The 13,637-nt window shown below is 41.4% G+C and overlaps 1 protein-coding gene and 1 long non-coding RNA gene across 7 annotated transcripts in view; both read left to right on the top strand.

Annotated features, from left to right (window-relative positions):
• Positions 1–9,838, top strand: part of LOC144302282 (uncharacterized) — a 30,689-nt gene extending 20,851 nt beyond the window's left edge. The window contains exon 4 of the long non-coding RNA XR_013369126.1: positions 9,547–9,838. This is a non-coding gene — a long non-coding RNA (uncharacterized LOC144302282). The remainder of the gene's footprint in view (positions 1–9,546) is intronic.
• Positions 1–13,637, top strand: part of TRIO (trio Rho guanine nucleotide exchange factor) — a 354,258-nt gene that overhangs the window by 50,087 nt on the left and 290,534 nt on the right. The gene's annotated exons all lie outside the window — the stretch shown is intronic.

Raw genomic sequence — 13,637 nt, 5'->3', positions numbered from 1 at the left:
TCTAGCTAATTGATTGAAGGTTCCTCAATTCGGATTCGTGTGCTCTTTCCCCATGACTAGATGTGTTAGTCACATCTAGTGAACAGTATTCATTTCTACTAGGAATGCTGTGGAAGGGATCCCTGGGTGGCTCAGTGGTTTGGCACCTGCCTTTGGCCCAGGGCGCGATCCTGGAGTCCTGGGATCGAGTCCCGCGTCCGGCTCCCGGCATGGAGCCTGCTTCTCCCTCTGCCTGTGTCTCTGCCCCTCCACCCTCTCTCTGTGTCTATCATGAATAAATAAATAAATAAAAATCTTAAAAAAAAAAGGGAATGCTGTGGAAGTGAAGCTTTGTTCTTTTCTGTGCAGTTTATCAGGAGGCACAAGCTCTGTCAGGTCATCACTTAGAATGGTTCCTACTATCTTCTTTTTAGAAGTAATAATGTTTCTTTTTATAACGAATGAGGATCTTGTGGGGATGTTCTTTGAAACTATAAATCTCTCCGTCTCATTTCTCATTGTACTTTCACTCATTAATTTTATACCTTTTGATGATTTTTTTTTTAATTTTTTATTCATTTATGATAGTCACAGAGAGAGAGCGAGAGAGAGAGGCAGAGAGAGAAGCAGGCTCCATGCACCGGGAGCCTGATGTGGGACTCGATCCCGGGTCTCCAGGATCGCGCCCTGGGCCAAAGGCAGGCGCCAAACCGCTGCGCCACCCAGGGATCCCACCTTTTGATGATTTTTGTGTAAAATATTACTCTGGTGTTTGCCAAATGATAATGTTCTAATTCCTTCACTTATTTTACTTTTATTAGTTGGAATCCTACTGTAAGAGCCCTCTTATTTATTTATTTATTTATTTATTTATTTATTTATTTATTTATTTGTTTCAGAATAGGCACATGGATTCTATGTTATTTTTATTGCTTATTATCATTATTGTTTACATTCAGATGGTTTCCAGGTTAGCCAGTGGGAGCCTGTTCAAGTTTTGACTCCTCCTGAGCACTCATTGAGCATTCCCTAGGTTTTTCTGAGCACTTCCTTTTTTTGTTTATTCTATTTTAGTTGGTGGTGGTGTGTGTGGATGTGGAATTTACTGGATTTTACCTAAATTTATCTATGTATTTGTGTTTACATAAATTTTAAAAACTCTGAGCCTTATTTAAATGTTAGTGATGGTTACCTTTGGGTTATGGGATTACAGTATTTTCTTCCTCCTCACCAAAAATGGCCGTTTTGCATGTAAATATTACTTTCATTGGGGGGAAAGGCCTTTTTTAATAGCAAAAATTAGTTATGATTGGAAATCATGTACTTCTGAATGTCGCTGAAATTATTGTGCATTTTATACCTTTTTTTTAGAACATTCATGTTTTTCAGGATACATTATATGTAAAATGGAACATTGCCACTAAATGCTGGATTAGTGAGTTGAAATAATTTTTCTACCTTTAGAAGAGGTGATAACCTATAAGGTATAATCCTTTCTTATGATACATGAGGCATTTGGTGCCTGGGAGGTTAAGTGACTTGCCCAAGTCACAGAGAGTGAATTGAGAACAAACATTCTTGCTGAGTCCAGTATTTTTAGATAATCCTAATTATTGTTTTCATTTTTTAACCACCTTCTAGCTGCAGGGTACCATATGAAGTGCCTTAAGCTTAAACTTGCATGTGTCATTCATTGGGTAATCTAAACACTTTATATGCAAAGGTTATCAAAGTCCATTTGGCTGTGGTTAATGATTAACAACTTTAAGTGACTCTGAATTGGCTTCATGTTAGACCATAGTCATGAAATGCTTATCAGTCTACTGCTTGGCACTAATCTTGTAATTATACTGTTATTTTGTATATTACAAAAACATAATTGGATTGAAAGAATGGAGGGCTGGTATATTTGTGATTATTTAAATTTGTAAAATTTCTCTGGGATGAAGACGGGCCTACCAGGAGAAAAAGTCTCCTTGTACACTGTTAAATGACACCTATAGAATGTCAAGAATGCCTTCCCTACCCCGACTCAGACTTGCTCTGACTCCACTCTCCTACCCTCTCAAAGTACCTTGTTTGGGTTCATTCAGTTACTGTGGTGGTAGGCACACACATGTATGTGTTGCGATACTTCCTGTCTGTCTTGTCCCCATCTCTGTCCTTAGCTCCAGGCATAGCACCTTTCACACAGCAGGGGTGCAGTAAAAATGAGAATGTCCTTTTCCCTGTCTAGTGCTATCTTGTAGAGGTGAGGGTCTTCTGGATCCTTCTCCCTTTCTTTTTTCTTCTCTCGACTCCCTGCCTGCCTTCCTTGCTTTCTCTTTTCTTCTTCCCTTCCTCCCATCTTCCTTCCCTCCCTCCTTTCCTTCCTACCTGAACATGTAAAGACCTGATTCTTAAAGCATTTGTATGGCTTTTGGTTGCAAGCAGTAGAAACTGTCTCACTAATTCTGAGCATCTCAGATGGTAACAACAGTATAATATTTGTCAAGAGTTTTGAAGGATCTGAGCTTTTTTACCCTACTTGCAAGCTAAAAGATTGGTCTGACACAGTTTGACAGATGTGAAACTTCTGGGTCAGAGACAAAGGACGTTTATTATTCATGGTAGTACTAGTTGTCATGATATCAGCATTTTTTTGCACTAGTACTCTAAGACTTGATTCCCACAGGGTGACACAAGGAAGGCCAACTGACACTTGTATACACAGGGATTGTGTTACAGGAGAGGAACCCTGAGTTTAGGGTGTCTGAGTCTTTTGTACTGGATTGTAAGCATGGCTGTTCTTGGCTCTGAAGAGAGACGCTCATTGCCTTCCAGGATCATAAGCAAACCTGCTCTTTGGTCTGGAGGAAACACTGTTTCTCCCTTCCAAATATATTTGCTGTAAAAATACCCTTGTAATGATAGTTTGGAGCAAAGATCGTGTCTCTGCTTACATGACGTATAGAATTGCAAGAGACCTCTACTAGGTCTCTACTAGGGGGTCTACCAGCAATATGCATTGTGGAAATTTAGAAAAGAAATGAAAAAAAAAATCCCTGCAATCCTGCCATTTTAAGATAATGGTTAAAGTTTTGAAATACATACCTTTAGTGTTTTATCTCCATAAATATGGATGTTTGTATATGGCATGTATTTCATAAAAGTTAATACATTCTGACTTGATTTTTTAGCTAACACTCTATTATGCCCATTTCCCTCTCCTGGCTGCCTAGATTCATCTTTGCCTGATCTTCTGGTCCTTTAGACCCTACTCTCTGCCTAGCACTTAATTGTATGTATAGAATCAGAGTTTTAGAGATTTAAAGAGATTTCAAGGTCATTTGTTCCAATCCTTTCATTTAAGGTGTTAACTCTCATTTAATTTAACGTTTCACTGAGACCTTCTGGAAGCCACAGCACAACTTTAATATAGAACTATAATGGTGGGAGTTTGGGGCACTGTAACAAGTGTGGATTAGCTGAATTGCTTGGGTGATTCTACTCTTGAGACCTTCTGGAAGCCACAGCACAACTTTAATATAGAACTATAATGGTGGGAGTTTGGGGCACTGTAACAAGTGTGGATTAGCTGAATTGCTTGGGTGATTCTACTCTTGATATTGTACCGTAAGAACACCTTTGCATTAGGCTAACTAGGTTCTGTACTTAGAACCTCTTGACCCTCTTCATCTTGCTCAGTCAAGCCCACAGCCGACTACTATGGACTGAACTCCAAAACCCACTTTTGCTAATACCTCTAAGCTCAGAACCCCTCTGGAATCAGATGGGTCATTGTGGGACTAAGTGGCACAGAACCTTGGATGTGTTTGCCCAAACGGGTTAGGCTTCCAATCAAACTCAAGTCTTTGTGAATAGTGGCAAGATAGTTCATTCCCAGACATGTACTTTTTTTAAATTTATTAAAAACTGTGGAAAAATCTTTTCTTGAAAAGTACCCTCCGAAACGATTACTCGAGGTATTAAATATTCATTATTTCTAGGTTCCATTAAAAACAGTTAAGTTAGTTAAATAAATTTCCCATGATTAAAATAATTCATACAATTAGATTTTAGATTATTAAGGTGGAATTGCTAAATAGTCTTTGAATGGTGTCTTTTGAAAGGCACAAAGCCATCTTATCTTCTTTCAAAAAATATTTTTTGTTGAATGGTTTAATCCTATTAGTTCTTGGAAAATTATAATGATGTGTTGCCTTCAAACAGTAGAACAAGTTCCAACTTCTTTCACTAAGAAGAGGCTATTGCTACTAAGGATTATTTTTGCTCTTGATGTCATTCTATTGGCTGGACTTTATGGAGAGGATGTTTGAGAAGCTTGCTGAGGCTGTGGCATTATTCTCATCACCATCTCTTTATTTCTGCCACTGCCCCCTTCCCTGTATCTGAGAGCCAGAGATTTGTGCAGTGATGGCCAATTCACTCCCAGGGCTGTGCTGGCCTTGAATAGAACCTCTTGCCATTTGGCATCTTGAAGCATATTTTACCTCTGGTCCGATCACTTCCCTTGCTACGTTTTGGTTTCTTAAGTTAGATGTCATGCTGTACTATTGTCCAGACAGGGAGTTGTAGAGAAGGGCTTGGGGTCAAGTCCAGACCTCCTGGAAGGAGAGAACAGGGCCAGCATTGAGGTTCCCAAAGTAAATGGCTGTGATTGAGAGGTCGCCTGAGGTAGCGTTGCCCAGGGGTGAGAGCTCAGTTCTCCGCTGACTGACTAGAGCAGGGTCTGTCATAAAAGCAGCACCGCGGCCACTAGCTATTGACTCAGAAATCTGGCTTCTGTCCCCACCCCGTCCTACCATAGGGCAGGAGAAGTAGCCATGGCATAGTGTCTTCTGGGAGCCAGATACGGTGTCCTAGGGGCAGTGTGTATTGTGTCATTGTGCCAGGTGTCCCTGCCCTCACGATTCCTCACTGTGTTCCGAGGACGCTCCTGCCTCGGTCAGGACCCTGCTCCTCTGGTGCATTCCTTCCCACCCTTGGCCCTCTCAGCTTGAGAGTCACTTGCTGAGGGGTTTCTCTGACCGCTTGACAGGACCTTAGTCTTTCATTGCACTTCTCACTTGAATTCAATACCTGCCGTGTCCGGTCTGTGTTTTAGTTTCCGGCTCCCCTGTGGGTGCAGATGCCGGTCAGGGGGTATGCATCATTCTTCAGGTCTAGACTCCTGGGGCCTGAGACATGATGGCACACTGTAAGCGCCCAGTGCCTGTCTGAGGACTGAGCATCGTGGGTCGACCTCGGATTTGGTGGACAGGATCTGCAAGTAGAGGTTGAAGAAGCTTCCAACTGTGGAGTTGTGGGGGAGGCAGACATAAGTGCAGTCAGCAGAGGCCGTGACTGAAAGCTACTGGGTTTTGGGGTTCAGGACACGGAATAAAGCTATGGTCCTTTTTTAAAAATTTTTATTTATTTATGATAGTCACACACACACACACACACAGAGAGAGAGAGAGAGGGAGAGAGGCAGAGACACAGGCAGAGGGAGAAGCAGGCTCCATGCACCGGGAGCCCGACGTGGGATTCGATCCCGGGTCTCCAGGATCGCGCCCTGGGCCAAAGGCAGGCGCCAAACCGCTGCGCCACCCAGGGATCCCAAGCTATGGTCCTTTAAGGGCATTCCTCTCAGTTTCTGCTCTGCTGTGGTTCCTGATGGCAGGTTACACATTCAGTTAAGGCGGCTGAACAAATCCCCCGTTTACTGAGTTAAGTTTTCCTCTTTATTGTTAAGTGACTGAGGTTTGGCTTTTTCAAAGTTAGCTGAAAACTCATTTTCTACATTTAAAGGATGTTTTAAAAATCCGTATTCTTTCAGGGATAACTGTATCAAGAAGGAAAACTTACTTCTGATCTGCCGTTTATTTTAGAGAAACTTAAGATTTTGCTTCTATTTACCACACCACAAAAGTATAGTAAAAGTTGAAACTGTACCTAAGCTGTAGCAGTTTTTAAAGATTAAAACCTGTTTTCAAATAGGAATTTTAATACTGAGTTGATTACAAAGAAATACATTGCATTTTGAGTGTCATACTTTGCTCAGGTCATGTCCTGTAGTCTTTAGACTGCTGTGTTTGGCTGCATTATTTGTTATCTTTGAGGATTAAGCATTACTACTCTGATAACAGAACCTTTTCCTGGAGGGTAAGAGGAGCTGTGGTCTGAGGTGATGCCTTGGAGAAAGGGAGAGGTCCATTTTCATTGCTTCACTTAGATTTACCTTGAAAATATATATATTTTTTAAAGCTTTCTTTTCTTTTCTTTTTAATTATTTATTTATTTATGATAGTCACAGAGAGAGAGAGAGGCAGAGACACAGGCAGAGGGAGAAGCAGGCTCCATGCACCGGGAGCCCGATGTGGGACTCGATCCCGGGTCTCCGGGATCGCGCCCTGGGCCAAAGGCAGGCGCCCAACCGCTGCGCCACCCAGGGATCCCTGCCTTGAAAATATTAATGAATTAGTCCTGTTCATTTGTTAACTCGGAATAGCTCATTTTCTTAAAATATAGATTGTCTGCAAATCACAAGATCTACACTAATAAAAGAAAAAACACAGAAGTGATTGGAGGTCTGGACCCAGAGGACCTACCTGGCCCTCAAATTTTCAGGAAAAAAAAAGACAAAAATAAAAGCCCGGTTAATCATCTTGTGAAAAGTAGCACATGGCCAGCCCAACATTTCCAGGCAATTTGAAAGCCCTATACCAAGCTGAAGTAATTTAAAATACCATGGCTAGTGTTGTGAATATGTTTTCCATTCTGGTCATTTTATAATTTTTATTAATGATTTTATTTGTAATTTTTAGGAACTACCTAGTCAACCCACAGGGTCATAAGAAATAAAAAGTCATTGTTTTGAGTCTCTAAGTTTTGGGATGGTTTATTACACAATAATTTGATATCTGATATACCAAGTACATTTGTAACTTTTTTTTTGAACAGAGTAACCAAGTTTCCTTACTCTGTTCACCTATACTTGGCAGAGAATAATTTACGTATTTCCCAAATTCTAATAGGTTTTGAAAGAATAACAGTTTACTACATTAGAGAATGTGCCATAGGCTATAATAGGCAATTTGAAGAAAGGGCTTCCAGATGGCTTTGGGCACTGGCAGCATTTCTGTAGCATGTGTTGGAATAAGTCTGTAGCTTCCAAGGTGATTACTTAGAAGGTAACCATGCTAAAGTCTTCATTTTGTGATCTTTGTTAAAAATAAAAATAAAAGGAAAAGAACAAGCTCCATCCTTATTTCCAGAAACATTTCCCTTCCAAGGACTGCAAAAGCTTTGCAGACATTATCTTAATTCTGACAGCATTCTTCAGAATCAGTTCACGGAGGTGACATTTTTCAGAACATGTTTCCTGGTCAGATATTTCTGGCTTTGTACTTAATAATGGAACGATATGAGGACAAGGTCTTATATTAAAATTACCTTTTTATGTTCTTAGTATAACAAGTAATAAATTCTAAGAAACAATCTTGTTAAAAATTTTGTTAACCATCTGGTATGGCTCTCCAAATTCTCAAGAACGTGGATGAGTCATGTTGGGATGTTGTGACCCACCCTCTCTAAGAGAGCCAGGTGCAGGAGCAGCATGGCCCTGTCCTCTGTGTGCCTGGGGCTCTGGGCCAGGGAACGTCGGTCTTCCTGGACACAGGTGCCAGCTCTGCACTGGGCTGACGCTGGTGGTGGTGGGGAGGGTGCAGGCTGCTGGCTGTTGGGGAAGCACAAGGACAGGAAACACAGTTGAAGGAGGACAGTGCATTCTAGTTGACTGTACACTAAAACTGTCAATTTTTTCCTTTTTGTTATTTCATTAGTGTTACATTAGATGTGCCTCAGAAATCAATCTGGTGCTTTAAGTAAAAGAACTGCAGCTCTTTTTCTAGGGTCTTTATGGATGCCTTGAATGTTTTTAGACCTTGGTGAAAGTACCAGAACCTGCCAATAGCTATAGACTCTAAAAGCTGATTATGCTTTTTATTCCTCAGGAAATGCTTGTTTGGAATTTTATGTCTTGTTTGGAGCCAAAAAAGTGTCATCTGTGATTGTGCTACTACTAGATTTTGTCTTGATCTCACACAATAAAATCCTAGTTTTGAAGGTTCCAGGCTAATTTTTTACTGCACTGGGTGGTTTGGAGCCAATTGTGAAGGAGGGCGGGGATGGAGTTCTGGTTTGCTAGCATGTGGGGTGCACAAGAGGAAGAGGAGCTGCTCTCTGTTGAGGGGCACAGCAGTGTGTCCCCTTCCTCTGTCTTTATGATTGCTGACACCTTAGGCGTGAGCAACGTCCTGATGCCTCTGGGCTACTGTATGAAGATGGCCATCATAAGGTCAGTGTAGGGTGGCGTGTTGTATGGGAATGTCTCAAGGACAGTGAAACACGTCTAATGAGGTAGAGATTTGGAGAAATGGAGCATCCTTTCAAATGAGATTTGTGGAAGAGGATGTCTGAATGAAGACTGTTGTGATGAGCCCTGTCTTCCCTCAGAATGCCTTTTGGATGTGTGAGAGCAGAGGTAAGCCAACGGGTGCAGGTTAGCCTTCGAGTGATTCTCAGGGAGCAGTGTGTAGAGTAGTGACCCTGACGTGGCAACTTATTTCACCTCACCCTGCCTCAGTTCCCCCACCCCACAGTGGGGATAATCGTAGTACCCACTCAGATTTCTAAGTGATTAATTCACTTAGTATCATGTAGTGCCTAGATCAAGCTGTGATGCCACCTAAATGCAGTGTATGTCTTATTAATGACATTCGTCAGGAGTATTCATCACACTTGTTAGAAGCATAGTGGACACGGTTTTGCCTGTCCTTAAAATGTTCATTTCCAAGCTTTTTTTCCTGCTCTCTATATTATCACATGACTGTAGGAGAGACAAATGTCAGTATTTGTGGTGTAAAGGGAAGTGCCTGTGGATTAAGGAGGGTACAGGATTTTGTTCTCTTAAACTACCAGCTATTGCCAGAAAAATCCAAAGAGCATCCTTTGTAAGCTGCAGCTGCAGGAAGTGTCTGCTTGGGGGTCTGAGCTCTGAGTAGGTGGAGTGGACTGAACATCCATCACATGCCTCCTTTGCTGTTTCTTTTGTGGATTGGAAATTCTTTGGAAAATAGAACGTGTGAGAAACAAGAGAAACAAGAATTAGAAATTCACCAGCATAATGAAGCAGCTAATGGTTTCATTTGGAGGTGCTCACAGCAGTAGAGCCCAGTTCCTCAGCATTTGAAGTAACCTTACAATTAAATATGCTGTTTGTTACAGTTGGTTCAATATGAAGATCTATCTTGTATCTGAAGTTCATTGGCCAAGGATAGAAGGATAAAAGCTTCTGGCAAAAATAGGAGACTTCAGTGGTAGTTGTAATTAAATCTAATTTACAAGGAACCGTGTACCACACTCTGTAACCCATTAATTTTTATTATCTGAACACTGTGTTGTTAAAAGCACAGCATCTGAGAATTCCTGGTGTTCTAGAACATACCAGTTTTTCCTTTTAAAATGTACTCTGCAGAAGAAGGCACTTTCTAAAAACTTAAACATGTTGTTCGCTTCATCCAGATTCTGGCTGCAGCCCTGAGTACTTTGCATTCTGTGCACTGAGCTTGTGGCCAGGCTCTCCAGATGTTCCTCATCGTCAGAAGCTGAGCTCCATCAACTCTTTGTCTAACCCTCAGGCTCTCCGGAGTCCCAGGGGCCCCCCTTCCCTCCTGTCCTAACCTCCAGGATGTCTCCGGCTGCTGCTTCTCGTCTGGAGGCTACGATTTGGAGTGTAGCATTTTGAAACCAGTTTATTATATGTTATTACTGAGTACCACCAAAAAAGAAGAAAATAAAGCTCTCTAAAATAGAAGTACCTATCTGCTGTTTTGGTATATATCCGTTTAGACTTCTCTCTTTCTATTTATGTTTGTATGTTTGTGTGTAATTACATAGAAGCATATATAATCATATTTTACATATATTGTAAAGGGGTTATTTTGCAGTACAGTTTTATCACTGGTTTTCTCCAGCAAGGGACAAATTATGGAAATAGATCACAAAACTAAATGTAAAACTATAAAACTTCTAGAAGGAAGCATAAGAGACCATCTTTATGATTTTGGGTTAATAAAAGATGTCTTAGGTAATATACAAAAAGTGTGAACAACACAATAAAAATTTGATGAATGCAAATTACAAATTTTGCCTTTTAAAATATGCCATTAAGAAATGAAAATACAAGCCACAGGCCAGGACAAAATACACGTAAATCATGTATCCCATAAAGGACCTGATTATAAGAACTTTTACGGCTCAAGAAGACAAACAACCAATAAAAAAAAATTAGCACAAGATTTCAATAGATACTTCAACAAAGAAGATAGAGGAGGGGCGAATAAACACATAGGCACATGTTCAGTATCATTAATCACTAGGAAAGTGCAAATTTGAACCACCCTGACCACTGGCCTACTAGAATGCTGTAACGGAAAAGGTGGATGCACCAGGTGTGGATGAAGCTATGGAGGACCTAGAGCCCTCATGAATTGCTGGTAGGAATATTAAATTGTGCAGCCACTTTGGAAAAAACTTTGTAGTTTCTTTAATTTATGTGCCTGTATGAACCAGCTCTTCCACTCCTAGATATCTGCCTCAAGAGAAGTAAAAACATACGGTCCCGCACAGGCTTTCATATCCAGCCACATTACTCTTGATAGCCAAAAATGAAAGTCTAAAAGTCCAACAGGATGTGATAGATCCTATCCATACAGTGAGATTCAGCAATACGGAAAAAACTTCTGACATTTGTTTTGTTATTTAACACAAAAAAGGTTGAACCTCAACAAGTCAATCCAAACACAAAATATCAATAATGTTTGATTCCATTTATATGAAATATGGAGTGATACAAGTATTCAAGAACTGATTGTGGTGGTGACTGCACACCTATCAATTGACTAAGACTCACCGAACAGTTCACTTAAAATGGGTGACTATTTTAAAAAATAGCGAAATCAAAATTTAACAAATTGCAGTTTACAAAAGCCCTTTGCTATTTGTTTCATTTGATTCTACGAGGTAGATGATGTACCTGTTTTCCAGAAGAGGACATCAAGCACCAGTGATGGTAAATGATTTTCGGGTTTCAGAGCCAATAACTGGCAGACTAGGTGACCACATCCCAGCCTTCGGACCATAGTGCCCCATCTGATAAAATGAGTGAATTTTATGGTATGTAAATTTTTTCTTCATGAAAATGCCTCATGACACATTTTAAAGAACATATCATGAATATCTTTCTATGCATGGAACTTTATTTGCCATCATTTCTTAAAATTGGAACATTGAGACATTCATAAAAATAGAATTGGTCGTGACCACCCAGCGCTCAGCACTTGGCTTCTGTGATCATCCCTTGGCCTGTCTTGGTGCGTCTGTTTCTTACTGCCTGGATTATGTGGAAGCAGGCCCCAGTCATCGTCTCTTCTCCCATAGACACTTTAGTATCCTTATTTGGACGCGATGACCTACCATTCCATTGCTTGTACAGTAAGACGTTAAACTGGTGTTTGATTGTTGGACATTTGGGGTGATTCCTGCACACTGCTTTGGTAAAGGATGCTGCGCAGACACCCCGTGGGGTAAATCTTTGTGTCTGTTCTCAGAGCAGCCATCTAGCTGTTGAACTCAATGACTCCTGCTGGAGGTACCCAAGAACCCTTTTTTGTTTAGTGCTTTAAAGTATACTCTGACTTAAAATGTTAACAAGATTCACAGTAAAAGTAGGCCTTAGGTAGTTTTGCTTGTTTCAGGACATAGTGAAATAGCCCAACTGGTTCACTTGCTTTTGTTTGGAAACAAAGGTATTATTATTATTATTATTATTATTATTATTATTATTATTATTGGTGTTCATTCCCCCCCACACACACACACACCTTTTTTGGTCACATTTGTGATTGGCTTATGAACAAAGCCGTAAGTTTTGTACTGAAGGTCTTTATGAAAGAATACCTTGGCAGTTGTTAGTTCTTCAGTTGTCAGGAAACCCACTCAGTCTCTGCTCTTTGGTGAGAGGGACCTGGGTAGAGAGGAGCCTTGCGGTGCCCCCAGAGACCGGGGCCCTAGGGTGCTGCTTAGCCTATCTTCCCCTGGTGGGACACCCTGCGTGGGCGGTGCCAGGGGAGCATTGGGCCTGCGAGCCCCAGGTGGGGAGGAGCCTGGAGGGGCGAAGGGGCAGGTGATCTCAGGCCCTGACAGGGCACCCAAGGGAGGAGCAGCTGGAGGACCCTCTGGTTGAGTGTTGCAGGAAGATTGCAGGTTAGGTGATGGGGTGGGCTCTGTGTAGAAGGTTGGAAGCATGAAATGGGCAAGATTGTTTAAAGAAACCACATCTCCATTCTGAGTAAGGTATTTTGTGTAACTTCTTGAGTGTAAGGAGAAACTGAGTCTAGCGAGGCCGTGGCTCCTCTGAGGCCACATAGGTCATTGTTGAGTGAACTCCTACCAGATGGTGGTATGTGTGTCCTGCTGTCCCCATGCGTTCCCCACCCCCACCCCCGTTGTAGGCCTCCTCATTGACCCCATTTGGAGCCTGTTGTTTGGCCACCTGTACTTAGCCTCTGACACTGCTGTCTGGACTCCTTTAACTTAGCACACGTTTATCAGGGCCACTGCTGGTCTCGTTTTCCCAGACCTGTTGAGACCATTGAGAGGTCTTTTTGCAGTATTTGTTTCTTCTAAATCTCTTTCAAGCATTTTGGAAACAGTGCTTTCTTGCTTTGTAATTATTTGAGGGGAAAACCATGGAAGAAGAAGGAAATAGCCAAATTTTTATTTCAACATGAATCATATATATTATCACCCTTATTTTTTCTTCAATTATAACAGTATAATTCTAAAGTGCCAGCCGACTCTCTTCAGCTTTGTTTGTGGTCCAGTAGTTCTGAATTAGATTATAATTAAAAATTGAAGTCAGCAAACATGAAGTGGATATCCAGGAGTGCTCTCTACTTGTCGCTGTGTTCTGTGCTCCTAACCCTTTGCCTGCCGCTCATCAGTGCTTTCCTTTCTGGCTGCTCTCCGCAGTCCTGCCTAGGACTCTGTCATGAGCTCTCAGGCCAAAGCTGGGGTCTGTTCCCTTGACATTTTGGGGATGGTGGCCACTGGTAGCCATACCACTAAGGGAATCAGAGCTTTTGAGGATTCTCTGTGCCCGAAGAAAAAATTCATGTTAACTAATTTTCTGATTTTTTGACTTCATTTTCCTTTGACTTTCCAATGAGAACTATTGGTTGTGATTAGACCAGTGCCTGATAGTTGTAACAGCTATGAGAATCATTTCCTCAGAATGATCCCTGGGAAGAATCCAGGAGATGGATGTTTACTGTCTCAGAAAGAACCATCATCTCAAAGATTGGCTGTATGTAAAGATGAACGGGTAATGCTAAAGGACCTACAAAATGCTTAATGTGAATTGTGAGTACTCTAGGACTATCTGTAAACCTACCTGGCTTGAAGCACATGGTCTGAAAAGGTTGACTATTACTGACTTTAAATGTACCAACAACATAAGCAGTTGTGATTATTGTGGACTTGCTCCTGCTGTGAACTCACCTGTGGTAGAATGTACTCACTCATACATGAATCTAAACCGTGAAACGTGCGCT

This window comes from Canis aureus, chromosome 31 (genome assembly GCF_053574225.1).
Source record: "Canis aureus isolate CA01 chromosome 31, VMU_Caureus_v.1.0, whole genome shotgun sequence".
Lineage (NCBI taxonomy): Eukaryota > Metazoa > Chordata > Mammalia > Carnivora > Canidae > Canis > Canis aureus.
The sequence above is the reverse complement of the archived record's forward strand: the minus strand, read 5'-3'. Positions and strand labels throughout refer to the sequence as shown.